The sequence below is a fragment of the Gopherus evgoodei genome, unplaced genomic scaffold (genome assembly GCF_007399415.2).
Source record: "Gopherus evgoodei ecotype Sinaloan lineage unplaced genomic scaffold, rGopEvg1_v1.p scaffold_32_arrow_ctg1, whole genome shotgun sequence".
NCBI lineage: Eukaryota > Metazoa > Chordata > Testudines > Testudinidae > Gopherus > Gopherus evgoodei.
The window spans coordinates 2,535,231-2,552,184 of record NW_022059994.1 but is presented as its reverse complement, the minus strand read 5'-3'; the positions used below and the strand labels follow the sequence as shown (position 1 = coordinate 2,552,184).

Sequence of the window (16,954 nt, the reverse complement as noted above, 5' to 3'; positions counted from 1 at the left end):
CTTGGGTGCTGGCTGGTGACTCTCTTGCCCACATGCTCAGGGTTTAGCTGATCGCCATATTTGGAGTCGGGAAGGAATTTTCCTCCAGGGCGGATTGGCAGGGGCCCTGGAGGTTTTTCGCCTTCCCCTGCAGCGTGGGGCACGGGCCGCTTGCTGGTAGTTTCTCTGCAACTTGAGGTCTTCAAACCAGTTTTGAGGATTTCAATAACTCGGTCCTGGGACAGGGGTTGTTATAAAATTGGATGGGTGGGTTTCTGTGGCCTGCCTTGTGCAGGAGGTCAGACTAGATGATCAGATTGGTCCCTTCTGACCTATGAGTCTATGAGTCCATGAGTCTATGAGTGGTGCAATCAGCCGGGCTGGAGCACAGCCTACCCAGCCCAAGCTCCCTCAGGACCCAGTTCAGCCTCTCCCCACCCCCTACTGTCCCCTGTGACTGGCCGAGACTGGCCCAGCCTCTGCACCAGTCCCAGGTGGCTCTTCCCCCGGGGAGGCAGGTGGGGCCCCACAGATCCCAGGCAGTGGAGACAGCTCAGAGCTGGAGCATTGCTGGGGAGCAGGGCAGATCTCTGAGACATGACTCCTGAGATCCCACTCAGCCCCCCCACACCCATTGGCCCCGTGGCCACCAGCCTTGCCAAGCGCGCGCGCGCGCGCACACACACACACACTTCTCTCTCCCTGCTTTCCTATCACCAGTTATGTTACTACAGGATGAAATGTAGACATCCCATAAAATAGCTAGTTCCACACTGTTCTTCAGACCTCAGATCACTGAAATGCAGCTTGGCATTTGAGATACTGTATGACTGTAGTACAGTTTGCGACATCACAGAAACCTTCCTCTCTCCAAGTTTACACCTCACCACACCCTTTAACAATAACGTAACCATTAGACAGGTTCTGAATCAGTCTTTCTTCCCAATTTAGTTTTAACAACAATGCTGCAACGTAAGTAGCTATGGGAGCTGACAGTGCAACTACTAGGTAGTAATGGGGGAAAAGTGTGCGAGTAATGTCCTGGATATACTGGCATGGCTGGCTTTAGGCCAATTCAACCAATTCCCCTGAATCAGGCCCTGCCCCGGTTTGGTGTACCGGCAAGAGCGAGTGCACTGTACTGGGGTGGCCCGGCTTCCCCAGGGGGCAATTTAAAGGGCTTGGGGCTCCCAGCAGGGGCTGGAGCCAGCCCTGCATCCCCTGCCCTATCTCCAGCCAACCACCTCCTGCCCTGTCTCCAGCCAACCCCTGCCACACACCCTTGCCTGAAGCCAGCCAGTCCTGCACTCCTCTGTCTCCAGCCCTGCCAACCCATGCCTCAGCCCCCTGTGGCCCTGCCTGAAGCCAGCCAGCCCACCCCACCCCACCCCACACATACCTATCTCCAGCCATCCCCACACCCCTTGCCCTGCCTGCAGCCAGAACCTTCCTCCAGTCAGACCCTGCCCTGCCTCCAGCCAGCCTCATGTCCACTGCTGCCCTGCAGTTCCCAGGGTAGAAACCCTGCACACCTGCTTCAATGGGGGGGGCAGGGAGCAGCTGGGACCCACACCTGTGTACACCTTAGGGTAACCAGATAGCAAGTATGAGAAATCGGGATAGGATGGAGGGTAATAGGATCCTATATAAGAAAAAGATCAGAAAATTGGGACTGTCCCTATAAAATCAGGACATCTGGTCACCCTAGCACACCCCCAGGGAGTGGCGGGGACCCACACATGTGAAACAGAGCTCATTTCTAGTTCAGACCCATCTGTTTAAAAAAGAACTTTAGGTAGGGTTAACATAAATCTCTATTTTCCCAGATATGTCAGGCTTTTTGGGTCTTAAATCGCCATCCAGGAAAATACAGACGTATGGTAACCCTATTGGTACAAAAAATACATACTGTGGCACATCCCTTAAATCAGAACTTGTTATAGGGAACTGGTTGCTAAGAAATGAATGGCTTTTTTTTACACTTTTTTTTTTTTTAGTCATCCCTGCCGGAGCCCCATCAAAAATGTTCAAATTGGGCCCTGCACTTCCTAAAGCCAGCCCTGAACACCGCCCTAGTGTGGGGGTGAGAGCGCCTCCGGGATCCTGACATCCCAACACTTTACACACCTTCCTGGAGCCTCCCAACCTCTCTTTTACACAGTTCAGTATTATACCTTGTCTTACAAACACCAAACACCATTATATATGCACAAAGATAAATAATTCCCGTCCCCCCGATATATACAGAGCCGTGCTTCTGCATATAGTATCTATCTGGGATGAATATTGAGCTCCCAGCTCTTCAGGAATCAATAAAGAGTCAGCTTCCAAGCCACATGTTGAATCCTATTGTAAACAATATGGGCGACTCATGAGGCATTCTGAAGCAAGAGATAACTGGTAAAGTTTAAAGAAGATGCAGAAAAAAAGCTTTTCTTATGTTTTGTTTATGTTGGATTTATTGTATTATGAATAGTAAGTATTGAATATAAAAATTTGGTAGTAAGGTATACAATGTTATAAGAAGAGATTATGCTATTACCATTATCCAGTCAATTTGAACAGTACTATTTTGAATTAGTGATACTTCACAGAGAGAGAAAGAAGAAAGCAGAATTTAGAGAACAATTATTAACCAGATTCTTGGTTATTCACCAGCCACTTTGCTCCTGTCCACGGCACAAAGCACCATAAACCCAGTATAGTCTGGACAAGAGAATATTCACCTCAAATTGGCATCTACTGCACTCCCTGCACGTGTCCCCCATTCCCAGTCACCACTAATCAGGATATAGCTGAGTGAAAAGGTGGCATGGCTGAAACATTTATCAGGCAATTGAAAACTAGTATAGAGTACAATAGTCCTGAGAACATCGCTTAATTCTGAGCACTGTGTCTGCAACGTGATGCAGGATGGGCCTGTTGCCATAGCACCATTGGCACCATTGTAAACTCAGTACAGACCTCAAGCCCCCATCCATAGCAAAACGCCCTTGGACCTTTTCTGGATCCCACCAAAAAATATTAAAATCTGCTGCCCCAGTGCTACTTTCTTTCTACAGGAGACATGATGCAGTGAAATAATTTCCCTACATTCCATCAACCTCTGCATCACACATTTTCAGTATTTAAAAGACTCTCATATTTATTTGTCTATATGAAGTCTCACAACAGTTCACAAATTTTAGAATTGCCTTTTGCTGCATTTATCTTGCCTGTGAACTCAGCTCTTACAGTCCTATTTTCACACGTCATTGCTTGTGTGTAGAAACTGATTCACAAATATTCAGTAAGTTTATTATATGGTGTCATCTTAGAACCTTCCCAAGTGCAAAAATCTTCTGCAACAATGAAGGCTTGGGCTGATGACCAGTGGCTGCAGAACTTTTGGATGGTCCACATTTCTGTATCTTTGTGCAAAACTCACCAAAATAAAAGCTGCACTGACAGTGGAGAAGAAAAAACAACTGTACTACGGGGATCTGCAACACCAGATTATTATTGGTCAATCACTGCTCTCTCTCCTAAACTAAGATGGAATGGATTTCTTTAATGTAAGTAGTCACAACATATGGTTAAATATTTTATGATCAATATCCTGTTAAGAACTCAGCAGTCACAGATAATACCTGTCTTCTTTGGTAACTAGTATCCTGTCTGTTCCCCCAAACCAAAAGTGATCAGACAAAAAACTTGCATGGAGCAGTCAATGGAGGTGTGAGACATACCTGCATACCTACAACCATGGTGACAAGCTTGAGGAAACTCCCCTACCTTCATTCACACTCACCTTAGCATTTAGACAAATTCTAGTGTTGAAACTCTGATTGATATCTGACTGATATCCAAAATACTGAAGCAGACACATTTCATTGTCAGCCCCCTGAAGGAACATCACCCATAATAAGAAGTGATCAGCTCCTATTATCTAGCCTAAAGAAATTCCTGCAGTCATCGGTTTACCCACAAACAAATCTACTGTTCTCCCTTCAACCAATTCAACCTATTGCATATTTTCTCTACAAAACCATTTGCTCACTCTTAAGTAAGAATTCTTATGCATGCATAGACCCAAATTCTGCCTCAGAATCAGAGAATAGAATTATAGAATATCAGGGTTGGAAGGGACCTCAGGAGGCTTCTAGTCCAACCCCCTGCTCAAAACAGTACCAACCCCAACTAAATCATCCCAGCCAGGGCTTTGTCAAGCCTGATCTTAAAAACCTCTAAGGAAGGAGATTCCACCACTTCCTTGGGTAACCACATCTATTCCTGACAGATTCAAGACTGTGAGCTAAGATCATCAGTGAAGACTCAGGAGTTCAAGCTTCCTGGAGTGGGTGAGTTTCCTCATTTTCTCTCTCTGTTTCCTTTTCTAACTCAGGTATTAAACTGTAAAAATGTAACTTACTTTGTTTAGGCTCTCCTTGTGATGTAAAGATGGGGATAGGGACATGCTACATCTGGGACAAATAAAGGTGTCAGCTTGAAAGTGCTGTTTGACTCATTCCATTGGGCACACAATGAGTACATTGATCGAGTTACACAACCACCCCCCTCCAGAACAGTAGAATTATCAGGTGGAAAACCCAGACAAGTAAGCCCAATAAATGAGCATACCCCAAGTAATGGGCAAATCTGGTAAAAGTACAGAAATACTAAAGGTATTCCTGGCTAACTGCCTGAATAGTAAAGAATCTTTACAATAACTGTATAATCATTTCTTAAATGGTTTGCATGCCTGTAATCATGGTGATTTCTTTATTGCTCCTAATTTCTATATTGTTTATCTGTGTGGTGTCTGTTTTTTTTTATTTTCTTAGGCTGATATATAAGTAATTTTGCTGTGTGTAAAACAATTTAGATGATGGGATCTAATTTCTTGGATAATCAAGTAACATTATGTTAGGATTGATTACTTTCATTACATTAAAACGATAGATTAAAGACATTGCTGAGAATGAGGTGATACTGATATGTGTATGTTATAGGGGTTTCTCTATTTCAGATTCTTCAGATTTCCAGACAACGATTTTCTCCAAAAAAGTTGCACCAAGCAAAAAATTACCTCAATACACATAATGGCAAGTAAGTAGAAATTTTCCATGTGTTCCCATGGCGGGGAGGGCTAGCTCAGTGTTTTGAGCATTGGCCTGCTAAAGCCAGGGTTGTGAGCCTAATCCTTCAGGGGACCATTTATGGATCATGGCCAAAAAAAAAAAAAAAGCAAGACCAAAAAAAACTGTCAGGGACAGTACTTGGTCCTGATAGTGAAGGCAGGGGATTGGACTCAATAACCTAGTTCTGTGACATAAGTATATCCCCATATATTATTATAGATTACATATTTTTTCAAAACCCATTATCTTCAAGCAACTCTGCTTGTTTTTTTTATTGACATTTTTTTGCTGCTACATTTACTGTCCTGAGTCACTAGGTCTATACATTGTTACAATTTTGTACTGATCTCCTTATGTCTGAGAACATTCACTCTTCATTGAGCAAATACAGCCAAAATTGGCAAGCCACAGATATTTCAGAATTATGCACATGCCTGCAATTTATTTAGGTCTGTCATGTCACTGGCCTATGAATGATGTATTGTTGATTTAAGTTTACCCTGCTTATGGGTTTGCAATGTAAATCGCTTACCTTATAACTCTGCCTTGAGTCTTATATGCATTGATATGCCATGTTTGCACTTAAGTAACTGTTTTCTCTTGTAAACAATTCTCAGGGAAATCTTTTGAAGAAAAAATTGCAAATGTTTTGGCATACATAAGGAGTAGCACATATCCTGAAGGAATGAATAAAGCAGGCAGACTGAACCTGCATCGATATGCTGTCAACTTTTCATTGGAAGGTAAGGAATATTTGTTTTAAGATAGTACTGGCACATAACACAGGAAACTTCAGCCTGTAAATGATGGTCATGATGTCCCAACACTGGGAGTATTTGGAGTGTTAATCTTACCTTCAATGGGACTGGAATTTGGATCTCTATTTTTATTAAAATTTTCCAGAAAATCTGTCTATGCCAGTGGTGCAACAAAAGGAGTGTGCTGTGCAGTTGTGTGAGAAATGAGTCTAAATTTTATTTAAAAAAAACTGATGACTTTGTTTCATTTCGTAATTATGTTATCCGGTCTGCTGCAAGCACCACCAACAATCACTATATGTTAAATGAGCAAAAACTTCTTACTATACACCAGGGCTGCCCAGAGGACTCCGGGGCCTGTGGTCTCTGGTGGCAGGGGGGCCCTGCTTCAGCAGTAATTCAGCTGTGGGGCGTCCCTCTGCCCTGGAGGAAGGATCCCCCCACTGGCGAAGACCAAGAGTGAAAGAAGCTCTGGGGGCCCGGGCCCCTCGACAGTTTTCCAGGGCACAAGGAGCAAGTGAAGGACCCCGCTTCAGGGGCCCTGAAAAACTCTCCTAGGGGCCCGTGTGGGGCCCAGGGCAAATTGCCCCACTTGCCCCCTCTCCTCTGGGCAGCCCCGCTATACACTGTAATTTCCCCCTTGTACTCAAGGCATTATGAACCAGACTGTATATAGATGTCTTTGATAGCCATATGCCTTTTAATTAATTAATGGTTTTGCCAATAACCACTTATAGCTTAAGTTAAACACTTTTCCCACACCCCAGCCCTGGCAGAAGCCACAAGGCAGCAGGGGAAGCCCCTATGCCTGACCCCATCTCCAGGAGACGTGCCTGGTGGGGCAGGAAACTCCACAGCACCCTGCTTTTAGTCCCCTAAAGAACCGCAGGATCCAAAACTCCACCACGGCCCTGGGACTGGAGGAGCTCTCACTCCCTGGTATGGCCGTGACACAGGGACAAAGCTTCTCCAGTCCTGGTGCTGTGTGGGACAGCAGGGTGGGTGGGAAATGAGCCAAGGAGTTGTGGGCCCGGCAAAATGGTGGGGAGCCCAGGTGTAACATGGCTGCGATCCTGGGGAAGAGGACGAAAGGGATAAGGCCATAGGTGGTGTAGCCAGTGGACAAGGTGGGTAGGTGCCCAACAATTGCTCTGTCCCAGGGCCCAGATAAACTTTAATCATCCTCTGTGCTCCATCTTCTATGATCAACAGAGGGGAGATTGTTCCATTCAGCAAAAGGAAGAAAGGTTGTCATTGTGCATACCATGAAAGAAGCCCTGCAACTCTTTAAAAGGTATCATGACAGTCCAGAGGGTGGGCATCTAGGAATATTTAAAACCAGGAATGCGCTGACATCAAAATACTATTGGCCAGGGATGACAGAAGACATTGCCAATTGGGTATGTACACTAATGAAACAAAATGCTGATGAATGGTATTTACAATTGAAAAAGAAGTTCAAAATGAATGAAAGAAATATAAAAGTATATTTGGTGTGCAAATGTGAACTCTGTTCCCTTGTGATACTATTTCCATAACGAAATGTTCATGTCATCAGATTGTTCCATCAAAAACAGGTTGCACAGTGTCTGACTTGCCAGAAAGAGGGAAAGCAATCAAATCTGGATACCACCTTGAAAAGCATAAAGGTGAATTTTTGAATCAGACATGTTATGGTTTATCATTATCCATGGTTATTTCTGCAATACAATGAGGCTTTGATTTTGAAACAAGTCCAATGCATGTAAGTGGCACAGCATAGTGCAGCAATTACCTCTAATACGCCTTCCCACTGGCTGGGGATATTTCTGCTGCTTTACTCTGTTATTGTTTTCAAACACTCATTCCTGTACTTCTTTTTGTTTGTTTGTTCTTTCTTTCTTTTTCTTCTGCATTTAAAAGTGGGCTTTCATTTGGATTCTATGGCTGTTTTAACCATATTACATTGTGTACTCTGCTTCTGACATATGGGTTCATTGAGAACATTTAGTAATAAACATGTGAAGTATGACTGTAACTGGTACCCTTGTATGTAGGTCACTCAGATCTGGGAATTGGTGGGAATGGATTTAATAGGACCGTTACCAGTAACAAAGGATGGATACCAGTATATACTTACAGCCATAGATTATCTTTCAAGATGGGTGGAAGCCTTTCCACTTAGAAATAAGTCGTCAATTGAGGTGGTACAGATCATGTTCACAATGATTCTTCGACGTGGATGCCCACAGCGGATACTGACAGATCGTGGTGCAGAATTCAATAATAAGGTAATGATTTCTTTTTTTCTGGTTATTTGTACTATGTACTCAAAGTCACTGTCAGGTCACCCATAGATCTCAAACAACCACCATCTTTTCTTTTTATATATATAAACTGCTGTTGGTCACCATCAGTGTTGCTATAAAATTATTTTTCTTCATATCTAACAAAGAAACGAACAACTACTTGTTTCCAAAACAAATATGAGAAGACAGTTATGCCTGTTGCTAATTACACGTAAAAGTAGTGGTCCATACCCAAAGGAAAATTCCTCTGCACAAGTCTATATGTACGTTTATGGTGTAACTTTTTTTCTTTCAGCTTAACTTGTATGTTTGTAATAAATTGGGAATAGAACGTAGCTTCACCAGTCCATACCACCCACAAACCAATGGCTTGGCTGAAAACGCTAATAAATCCATAAAAAGGTAAGTGAATGGGTGGGTATCGTACAGTATTAATGGCAAGTAGAATGTGCTATATTAGAAGATGCAACTCACAAAAAAATCTTCAAAAGCAATGTGTTACATGGAAATCTTTTTCATTACGTATTACACCTTTTTGATTGTGTATGATCTGTTTCAAACAAGACCGTACATGTGACTTTCTTTTCTTAAACAATCAAATCAATGTGCCTTTGTTACAGAGCACTGCAGAAGATGGTTGATGACAATGGGAGTAATTGGGATAAATTACTTGAACCCATTTTGTTTTCTTTGCGAACTAAAATACATGCAACAACAAAAATTTCACCTTTCCGACTAATGTTTGGTGATGATGTAGTGTTTCCAGAAGATGTCTTAGAGAATTACACGGTAAGTGTATGTTATTCCCAGCACCTTTCATGTACACATGGCATTCTGTGTGCCTTCATTTTACAAATACAACCACTTCTCCATTTGTTTACAAAGATCCCAGATCTGAATATGTTAGTGGAAGATTTCTTCAAAGAGAACAGCATGAATATGAAATCGAGACATGACGCTGACATTGCGCTGCCACTAAGTAACATTGCTAAAGCACAAGAAAAACAACAAAGACATTATGCTAAAAAGACTTCTAAATATGGGGAAATAACATTTGAAGTTGGGGACTCTGTACTATTACTGAATACTAGACAGAGAACAAGAAAAGAAGGAGTATTGGAATCTAAATATCATGGACCATACAAAATTATGAGTGTTGAAGGTAAGAGAGTGAAATTACAAACCATCTCAGGGAAACAGTTAGGAACCATGTACAGTATTGCACACTTAGAACCAGTAAAAGAGCCAACAACATTAGCTGCTGAAAGCACATCAGAGGGAAAACCTGGCACTGAAATTGGAGTTGGTGACGCTGAACCAGAAACACCCACGGAAGAGATTAGAGAAGTGGATGGCACTGTATGTCATGACAGCAAAGTGGAAAACATAGAGGTCACAGCAATAGAAAAAGAGGAATATATAGGGCAAGATGTGTCAAACAATGATACAAGTGATGCTGATGAGAGTTTTGATGACATGCTTACAGAGGAAGTGGAAGACAAGCAATGGCTTCTGAAAGGTAATTGGTTACCGCTCTTTTCTTAAACAGAGTAACATACTTTATAACTTGAACTATATTAAAAGTTTTCATGTACAAAGTGGCGGCATTGACAGTATTAAAGCAGAGAAAAAGGAAACTGTATTACCATGCATGTAATACGTGTTAATATTTTTTTCCTAGTAAAATTGGTAATGACCAGCAAACACACAGAGAGATTGGAGGCGAAAGTGAGAAACATAAAATTGTATGGCTCTTCATTTCATTGCCGAAACCAAGAAGCTGGATAAGTGATGAGGTACATTTAAGTACCACTAAACATGTATTTGTTGATGTGATTGATTACTCAAATACCATTGTAATTGTGCTTTTCTTCCATCATGTGTTGTAGGTTATTGATGCATTTTTGAGCTGTGTAGTTGAGAAAGCAGATGGAAAGGTAGGCTAGTTACTGTGATACATGACACAATACACTGATGCACTAAGTAAACAATCACAGGAATATGTGGCACAACATATTTAAGTCCAAATGCCCTTGAAATATCGACAGACACCTGAAATTTCAACATTTCTGTGTATATACTGCTACGAAACATTTACTAAAATGTATTTGGAGGTGCATATCGGACATACAATAGAGGGCCACATTAGTTCTGCTGTACAGTTCAGTGGGTCCATTAATTGAACACAAGTATGTGAACAGCTTAGTCACTTTTTAAAGGAAGTAATTCAGAGCATATTGATTACAAATCATTTGTTTTTATAGGACTATCTTACATATACGTATCTGATTTGTAACACTAAGGATCCGTTTCATGTCTGTCTATATTAAATTCATTATGTTCTTGACGTGCCACAATTATTAATGCATTAATAGCTTTGTTGACTGTCAACAGGTACAAGCCATCTCATCAGTAGTTTCCACTGTCATTCTCTCAGGCAGAGCTACACAAGTGAAAGTGAAGGTAAATGTTAACATACTTTCATACATAAAATGAAAAAAACCAATTTCAGTCACTGAGTTAAACACAGTGTGAAACAGCAAAAACTACGATATGTTTGATGTGGGGGAGTAGTCCAGTAGTAATACATGTAATGAATCTGGGAAATACAGTATAATGTATATTTCATGGTTTGCCTCACTGTAAACTATAATTACATTTCTAATTTCTTTTAAATAAAAACAGAGTGAATTACTTCAAAATGATATATTATTGCTTCCTTACCACACACCAGGTCATTGGGTTCTTGCGGTAAGATGTTTTGTATTGTGCTTCTGGATTATGGGCAATAAATGTGGCAATAAATAAGAGATTTGTAACACAAATATGGTAGTGGTGATATACTTTGCCATGCTGCGGGTTTTCTGGGAGTGCAGTGCATGCTAAGGAAAGTGGAATGTGATTGTTAAAAATACATTGATACTGTCAATTTACATTGTTCATGTAACATGGAAGAATACATTCTGTAAAGAGTTGATTGATTTCACAATATGATTATATGTTGTGTGTTTCTGTTACATTACAAATGATTATATGTTAATTGCATACTGATTGTTGATATATTTTTTGAATATATATAATTTTTTTGAGATAATCACATTACCAATACATTTTATGAATATATTTAAACTTACAGATAGCCTTGATGGAAAAAAAAGGAATTGTTAATAATTGACCCCTTGTGTGATGAGATCAGATATGAAAGAACATGCCTGAGGAATTGGAGGTGATTTATTAGATACTTACTTTCACAGTGGACACTAACTGTTCCATTGAAATTGTTTTTAAAGGGAATGTTACAATAATGAGAATAATGTCTTCCTATTAGCTACAAATAAACATTGAAACAGCATATACTTGTACTGACTGTACTTAATAATGGACTTTGAGTGAACTTGTGTGATGTGACTCTGGGGAACGACTTCACAGAATGTGGACACACACGAAACAGTAGCATGTTGCATAATTGAGAATGTGTTATTATCAACATGGGGCACAGCAACTCAGGTGACACACTGTGTAAGTGTGAGACATTAATATGAAAACAAGTGTGTCTATATGTGAGCAATAAGTCATTTCAATGACTAAGGAAAAAGCGAGAAAATGGATTTTTATCTATGTGCAGAAAACAGAGTGGGAAAAAACGGAAAGCAAAGCGCATTTATGCAGTCTGCTAATGTACTCTGTAAAAATTTCAGAAACTTCATCAAACGATTAACTAGTAAATCCTCATCTGATTGGAACAGTAAAATTATGCAGCATCCCAGACAAAGTGATGGCCACAACTGTGGACCACTCATCTTAAAGGTATTGAATACCAAATTGGCATTATTATTGGTTATATATGTTTAATTATCCGTGTTGAAAGTAAATGCCAGAGATTACCAGTGGGCACTGCACTGGTGTCCTTGGCAAGGTGTATGGGGGTGGGCTTGTGGCCACAAGAAGGGATGGGTTCTCCAGTGGCAGGTGCGGTGCTGGCGGATCAGATTCTACCATCCAGCCCTTCCTGACAGCTGCTGTTGCAGTGGCCAGGAGCACCAGGCCCTTGTAAATCACTGTAACCCAGAGCCCCTTTTGGTCCTCCACAGTAGGCAGCCCTGCCAGGAGCATTTAACAGCATTGCCAGACCTTATGGCAGGGCCGCAGATGTGGGGGGGAGGGGATAAAGGGAGCAGTGCTGTTAAATCATAAAGCACTGCCACATCAGAAGTGTAATGTCAGCCATGTATGGTCTGGAACCAGTGGCCAATTCTTACCGGTACACTGGACCAGCCCACTTTCACCTATGGTAAGTATGAGGTTTATTCTAAATATCAGTGTTGTTAGTTTGCAGAAACATATTTGCAGCACAAAGACATCAGTACGGTCGAAACAACACAGAAGGCTAATACTGCGTTTAGAAGACATATAGCAATTCTTCTAATGAAGGAGTCAGGTAATTACTTTCGACCATGTATTGTGGACTCATTAGGCACATGTGAGGATAACATGAAGAGTGGAATTTTGTCATATAACAGACAGTTATCTTAAAAACCCTAAAGTGGGATATCTCACAGGTTTGGTTCTGAAATGGTGACTATGAATCAATAATATCTTTAAGTACACAAAAATTTGAATGGGGTGAATGATTACTATTGATCGACCAGTTAAATGAAACTTGAATTTTTAGATACAGGTGCAGTAAACTTAAAATTGGAAAAAAATATTCCCAAAAAAGGAAGAGATATGTGTGTTCAAACCATTGACTGGATTACAATATTGACAATTAATACATCAAGTTTAGCATTTTCAGTGTTGGTCGTAACGTATTCATCATTTCGTAACGCTATATTTATTTTTAAGAAAGCGTGGAGGACTACTGCATATACTGCAACCTTATTGACTGTGAAAAAGAAAGTGAGGATTGCACGATGGTAAGAAACATAGAATTACATGAGAAATATATGCCATAAACTGCGTAAGGATCATGATCCTTGTAAAAATTCCACAACTTTACACATTTTATTCATGCCGATAGTTATATATTAGGTAATGTTCACATGTTGAAGGAATAGGATGAGTCAATGCAAAGTATGTATAACATAACTTATGTGATTTAATTTCTTAATTCTTACTTATCAAAGGTCCAGTGTGATTCTTGCAAGAAGTGGGCACACATACCATGCATTACAGAAGGAATCAATCAAGAAAACCTGACATATGAGAAGAAAGAGTATAACTGCAACACATGTGCATAGTTCACTTCATTAACAAAGAGAAAAAGGCAATAAAGAAAACCCATTGTTTAACTGCCTCTTGTTCGAAACATAATGCAACCCAAAGAAATATATTTCTATGTATACATCAGATTATAATAAATGTTCTTGATGTTAAATAAATTATTCTCTGTATTTCTGCCCATATATATAATGCAAACTATAAAATTTTAAAAGTAATTTTAAAAAATGAAAGTGGTGTCATCATAGGAGTGACCCATACCCCGAAACCTAACCTCCCTTTTCATATATTCATACACAAGAAAGCGAAAGAGCGTGCCTTGATCACCCAATAGGTCAATTTGGCCCATTAGCCAGGAAGAAGCAGATCCTGAGTGTTTTCGACCACAGACTCCATCCCTCCCGATTTGCAACCATCCCCGGACCAGTGACAGGTGCATAGGCAGCCATGTCACTGGAACTAAATCATGAGGAAGCCAGTGGAAAAAAAGAAAGGGGCCACTCTGGTTATCACCTTGGGGTCAGGGGTGTGCCCTGTACCCTCAAACCTTACTTCCCTTTACACGTATTCAGACACAGAAAAGCGAAAGAGCGTGCCTCGGTCATCCCATAGGTCAATTTGGCCCATTAGCCAGGAAGAAGCAGATCCTGAGTGTTTTCGACCACAAACTCCATCCCTCCCGATTTGCAACCATCCCCAGACCAGTGACAGGTGCATAGGCAGCCATGTCTTTGGAACTAAGCAAGGAGGAAGCCAGTGGAAACAATGAAAGGGGCCACTCTGGTTATCACCTTGGGGTCAGGGGTGTGCCCTGTACCCCCAAACCTTACTACCCTTTATCTGTATTCACACACAAAACAGCGAAAGAGCGTGCCTCGAGCAGCCATGTCATTGGAACTAAACCATGAGGAAGCCAGTGGAAAAAAAGAAAGGGGCCACTCTGGTTATCACCTTGGGGTCAGGGGTGTGCCCTGTACCCCCAAACCTTACTTCCCTTTATCTGTATTCACAGACAAAAAAGCGAAAGAGCGTGCTTCGAGCAGCCATGTCATTGGAACTAAACAAGGAGGAAGCTAGTGGAAACAATGAAAGGGGCCACTCTGGTTATCACCTTGGGGTCAGGGGTGTGCCCTCTACCCCCAAAACTTACTTCCCTTTACACGTATTCACACACAAAAAAGCGAAAGAGCGTGCCTCGATCACCCAATAGGTCAATTTGGCACATTAGACAGGAAGAAGCAGATCCTGAGTGTTTTCGACCACAAACTCCATCCCTCCCGATTTGCAACCATCCCCAGACCAGTGACAGGTGCATAGGCAGCCATGTCTTTGGAACTAAGCAAGGAGGAAGCCAGTGGAAACAATGAAAGGGGCCACTCTGGTTATCACCTTGGGGTCAGGGGTGTGCCCTGTACCCCCAAACCTTATTACCCTTTATCTGTATTCACACACAAAAAAGCGAAAGAGCGTGCCTCGAGCAGCCATGTCATTGAAACTAAACAAGGAGGAAGCCAATGGAAACAATGAAAGGGGCCACTCTGGTTATCTTTGGGGTCAGGGGTGTGCCCTGTACCCTCAAACCTTACTTCCCTTTACACGTATTCAGACACAGAAAAGCGAAAGAGCGTGCCTCGGTCACCCAATAGGTCAATTTGGCCCATTAGCTAGGAAGAAGCAGATCCTGAGTGTTTTCGACCACAAACTCCATCCCTCCCGATTTGCAACCATCCCCGGACCAGTGACAGGTGCATAGGCAGCCATGTCATTGGAACTAAGCAAGGAGGAAGCCAGTGGAAACAATGAAAGAGGTCACTCTGGTTATCACCTTGGGGTCAGGGGAGTGTCCTCTACCCCAAACGTTACTTCCCTTTACACGTATTCAGACACAGAAAAGCGAAAGAGCGTGCCTCGATCACCCAATAGGTCAATTTGGCCCATTAGCTAGGAAGAAGCAGATCCTGAGTGTTTTCGACCACAAACTCCATCCCTCCCGATTTGCAACCATCCCCGGACCAGTGACAGGTGCATAGGCAGCCATGTCATTGGAACTAAGCAAGGAGGAAGCCAGTGGAAACAATGAAAGAGGTCACTCTGGTTATCACCTTGGGGTCAGGGGAGTGTCCTCTACCCCAAACGTTACTTCCCTTTACACGTATTCAGACACAGAAAAGCGAAAGAGCATGCCTCGATCACCCAATATGTCAATTTGGCCCATTAGCCAGGAAGAAGCAGATCCTGAGTGTTTTTGACCACAAACTCCATCCCTCCCGATTTGCAACCATCCCCGGACCAGTGACAGGTGCATAGGCAGCCATGTCATTGGAACTAAGCAAGGAGGAAGCCAGTGGAAACAATGAAAGAGGTCACTCTGGTTATCACCTTGGGGTCAGGGGAGTGTCCTCTACCCCAAACGTTACTTCCCTTTACACGTATTCACACACAAAAAAGCGAAAGAGCGTGCCTCGATCACCCAATAGGTCAATTTGGCACATTAGACAGGAAGAAGCAGATCCTGAGTGTTTTCGACCACAAACTCCATCCCTCCCGATTTGCAACCATCCCCAGACCAGTGACAGGTGCATAGGCAGCCATGTCTTTGGAACTAAGCAAGGAGGAAGCCAGTGGAAACAATGAAAGGGGCCACTCTGGTTATCACCTTGGGGTCAGGGGTGTGCCCTGTACCCCCAAACCTTATTACCCTTTATCTGTATTCACACACAAAAAAGCGAAAGAGCGTGCCTCGAGCAGCCATGGCATTGAAACTAAACAAGGAGGAAGCCAGTGGAAACAATGAAAGGGGCCACTCTGGTTATCTTTGGGGTCAGGGGTGTGCCCTGTACCCTCAAACCTTACTTCCCTTTACACGTATTCAGACACAGAAAAGCGAAAGAGCGTGCCTCGGTCACCCAATAGGTCAATTTGGCCCATTAGCTAGGAAGAAGCAGATCCTGAGTGTTTTCGACCACAAACTCCATCCCTCCCGATTTGCAACCATCCCCGGACCAGTGACAGGTGCATAGGCAGCCATATCATTGGAACTAAGCAAGGAGGAAGCCAGTGGAAACAATGAAAGAGGTCACTCTGGTTATCACCTTGGGGTCAGGGGAGTGTCCTCTACCCCAAACGTTACTTCCCTTTACACGTATTCAGACACAGAAAAGCGAAAGAGCGTGCCTCGATCACCCAATATGTCAATTTTCCCATTAGCCAGGAAGAAGCAGATCCTGAGTGTTTTTGACCACAGACTCTATCCCTCCCGATTTGCAACCATCCCTGGACCAGTGACAGGTGCATAGGCAGCCATGTCTTTGGAACTAAGCAAGGAGGAAGCCAGTGGAAACAATGAAAGGGGCCACTCTGGTTATCACCTTGGGGTCAGGGGTGTGCCCTGTACCCCCAAACCTTACTTCCCTTTATATGTATTCACACACAAAAAAGCGAAAGAGCGTGCCTCGAGCAGCCGTGTCATTGGAACTAAACAAGGAGGAAGCCAGTGGAAACAATGAAAGGGGCCACTCTGGTTATCACCTTGGGGTCAGGGGTGTGCCCTGTACCCCCAAACCTTACTACCCTTTATCTGTATTCACAC

At 42.5% G+C, this 16,954-nt stretch overlaps 1 protein-coding gene and 2 long non-coding RNA genes across 6 annotated transcripts in view; all 3 read left to right on the top strand.

Annotated features, from left to right (window-relative positions):
- Positions 1-16,954, top strand: part of LOC115640747 (zinc finger protein 501-like) — a 745,273-nt gene that overhangs the window by 449,594 nt on the left and 278,725 nt on the right. The gene's annotated exons all lie outside the window — the stretch shown is intronic.
- Positions 3,396-7,205, top strand: LOC115640928. 2 transcript variants are annotated; one of them, XR_003997954.1, is made up of 5 exons: positions 3,396-3,533; positions 4,259-4,363; positions 4,988-5,067; positions 5,717-5,842; positions 7,070-7,205. It is a non-coding gene; the product is annotated as an uncharacterized LOC115640928 (long non-coding RNA). The 2 variants fall into 2 exon arrangements; XR_003997953.1 differs by having other exon boundaries at positions 4,259-4,319; positions 7,070-7,199.
- LOC115640930 lies at positions 7,909-9,368 on the top strand. Its single transcript, XR_003997957.1, has 3 exons — positions 7,909-8,127; positions 8,441-8,934; positions 9,031-9,368. It is a non-coding gene; the product is annotated as an uncharacterized LOC115640930 (long non-coding RNA).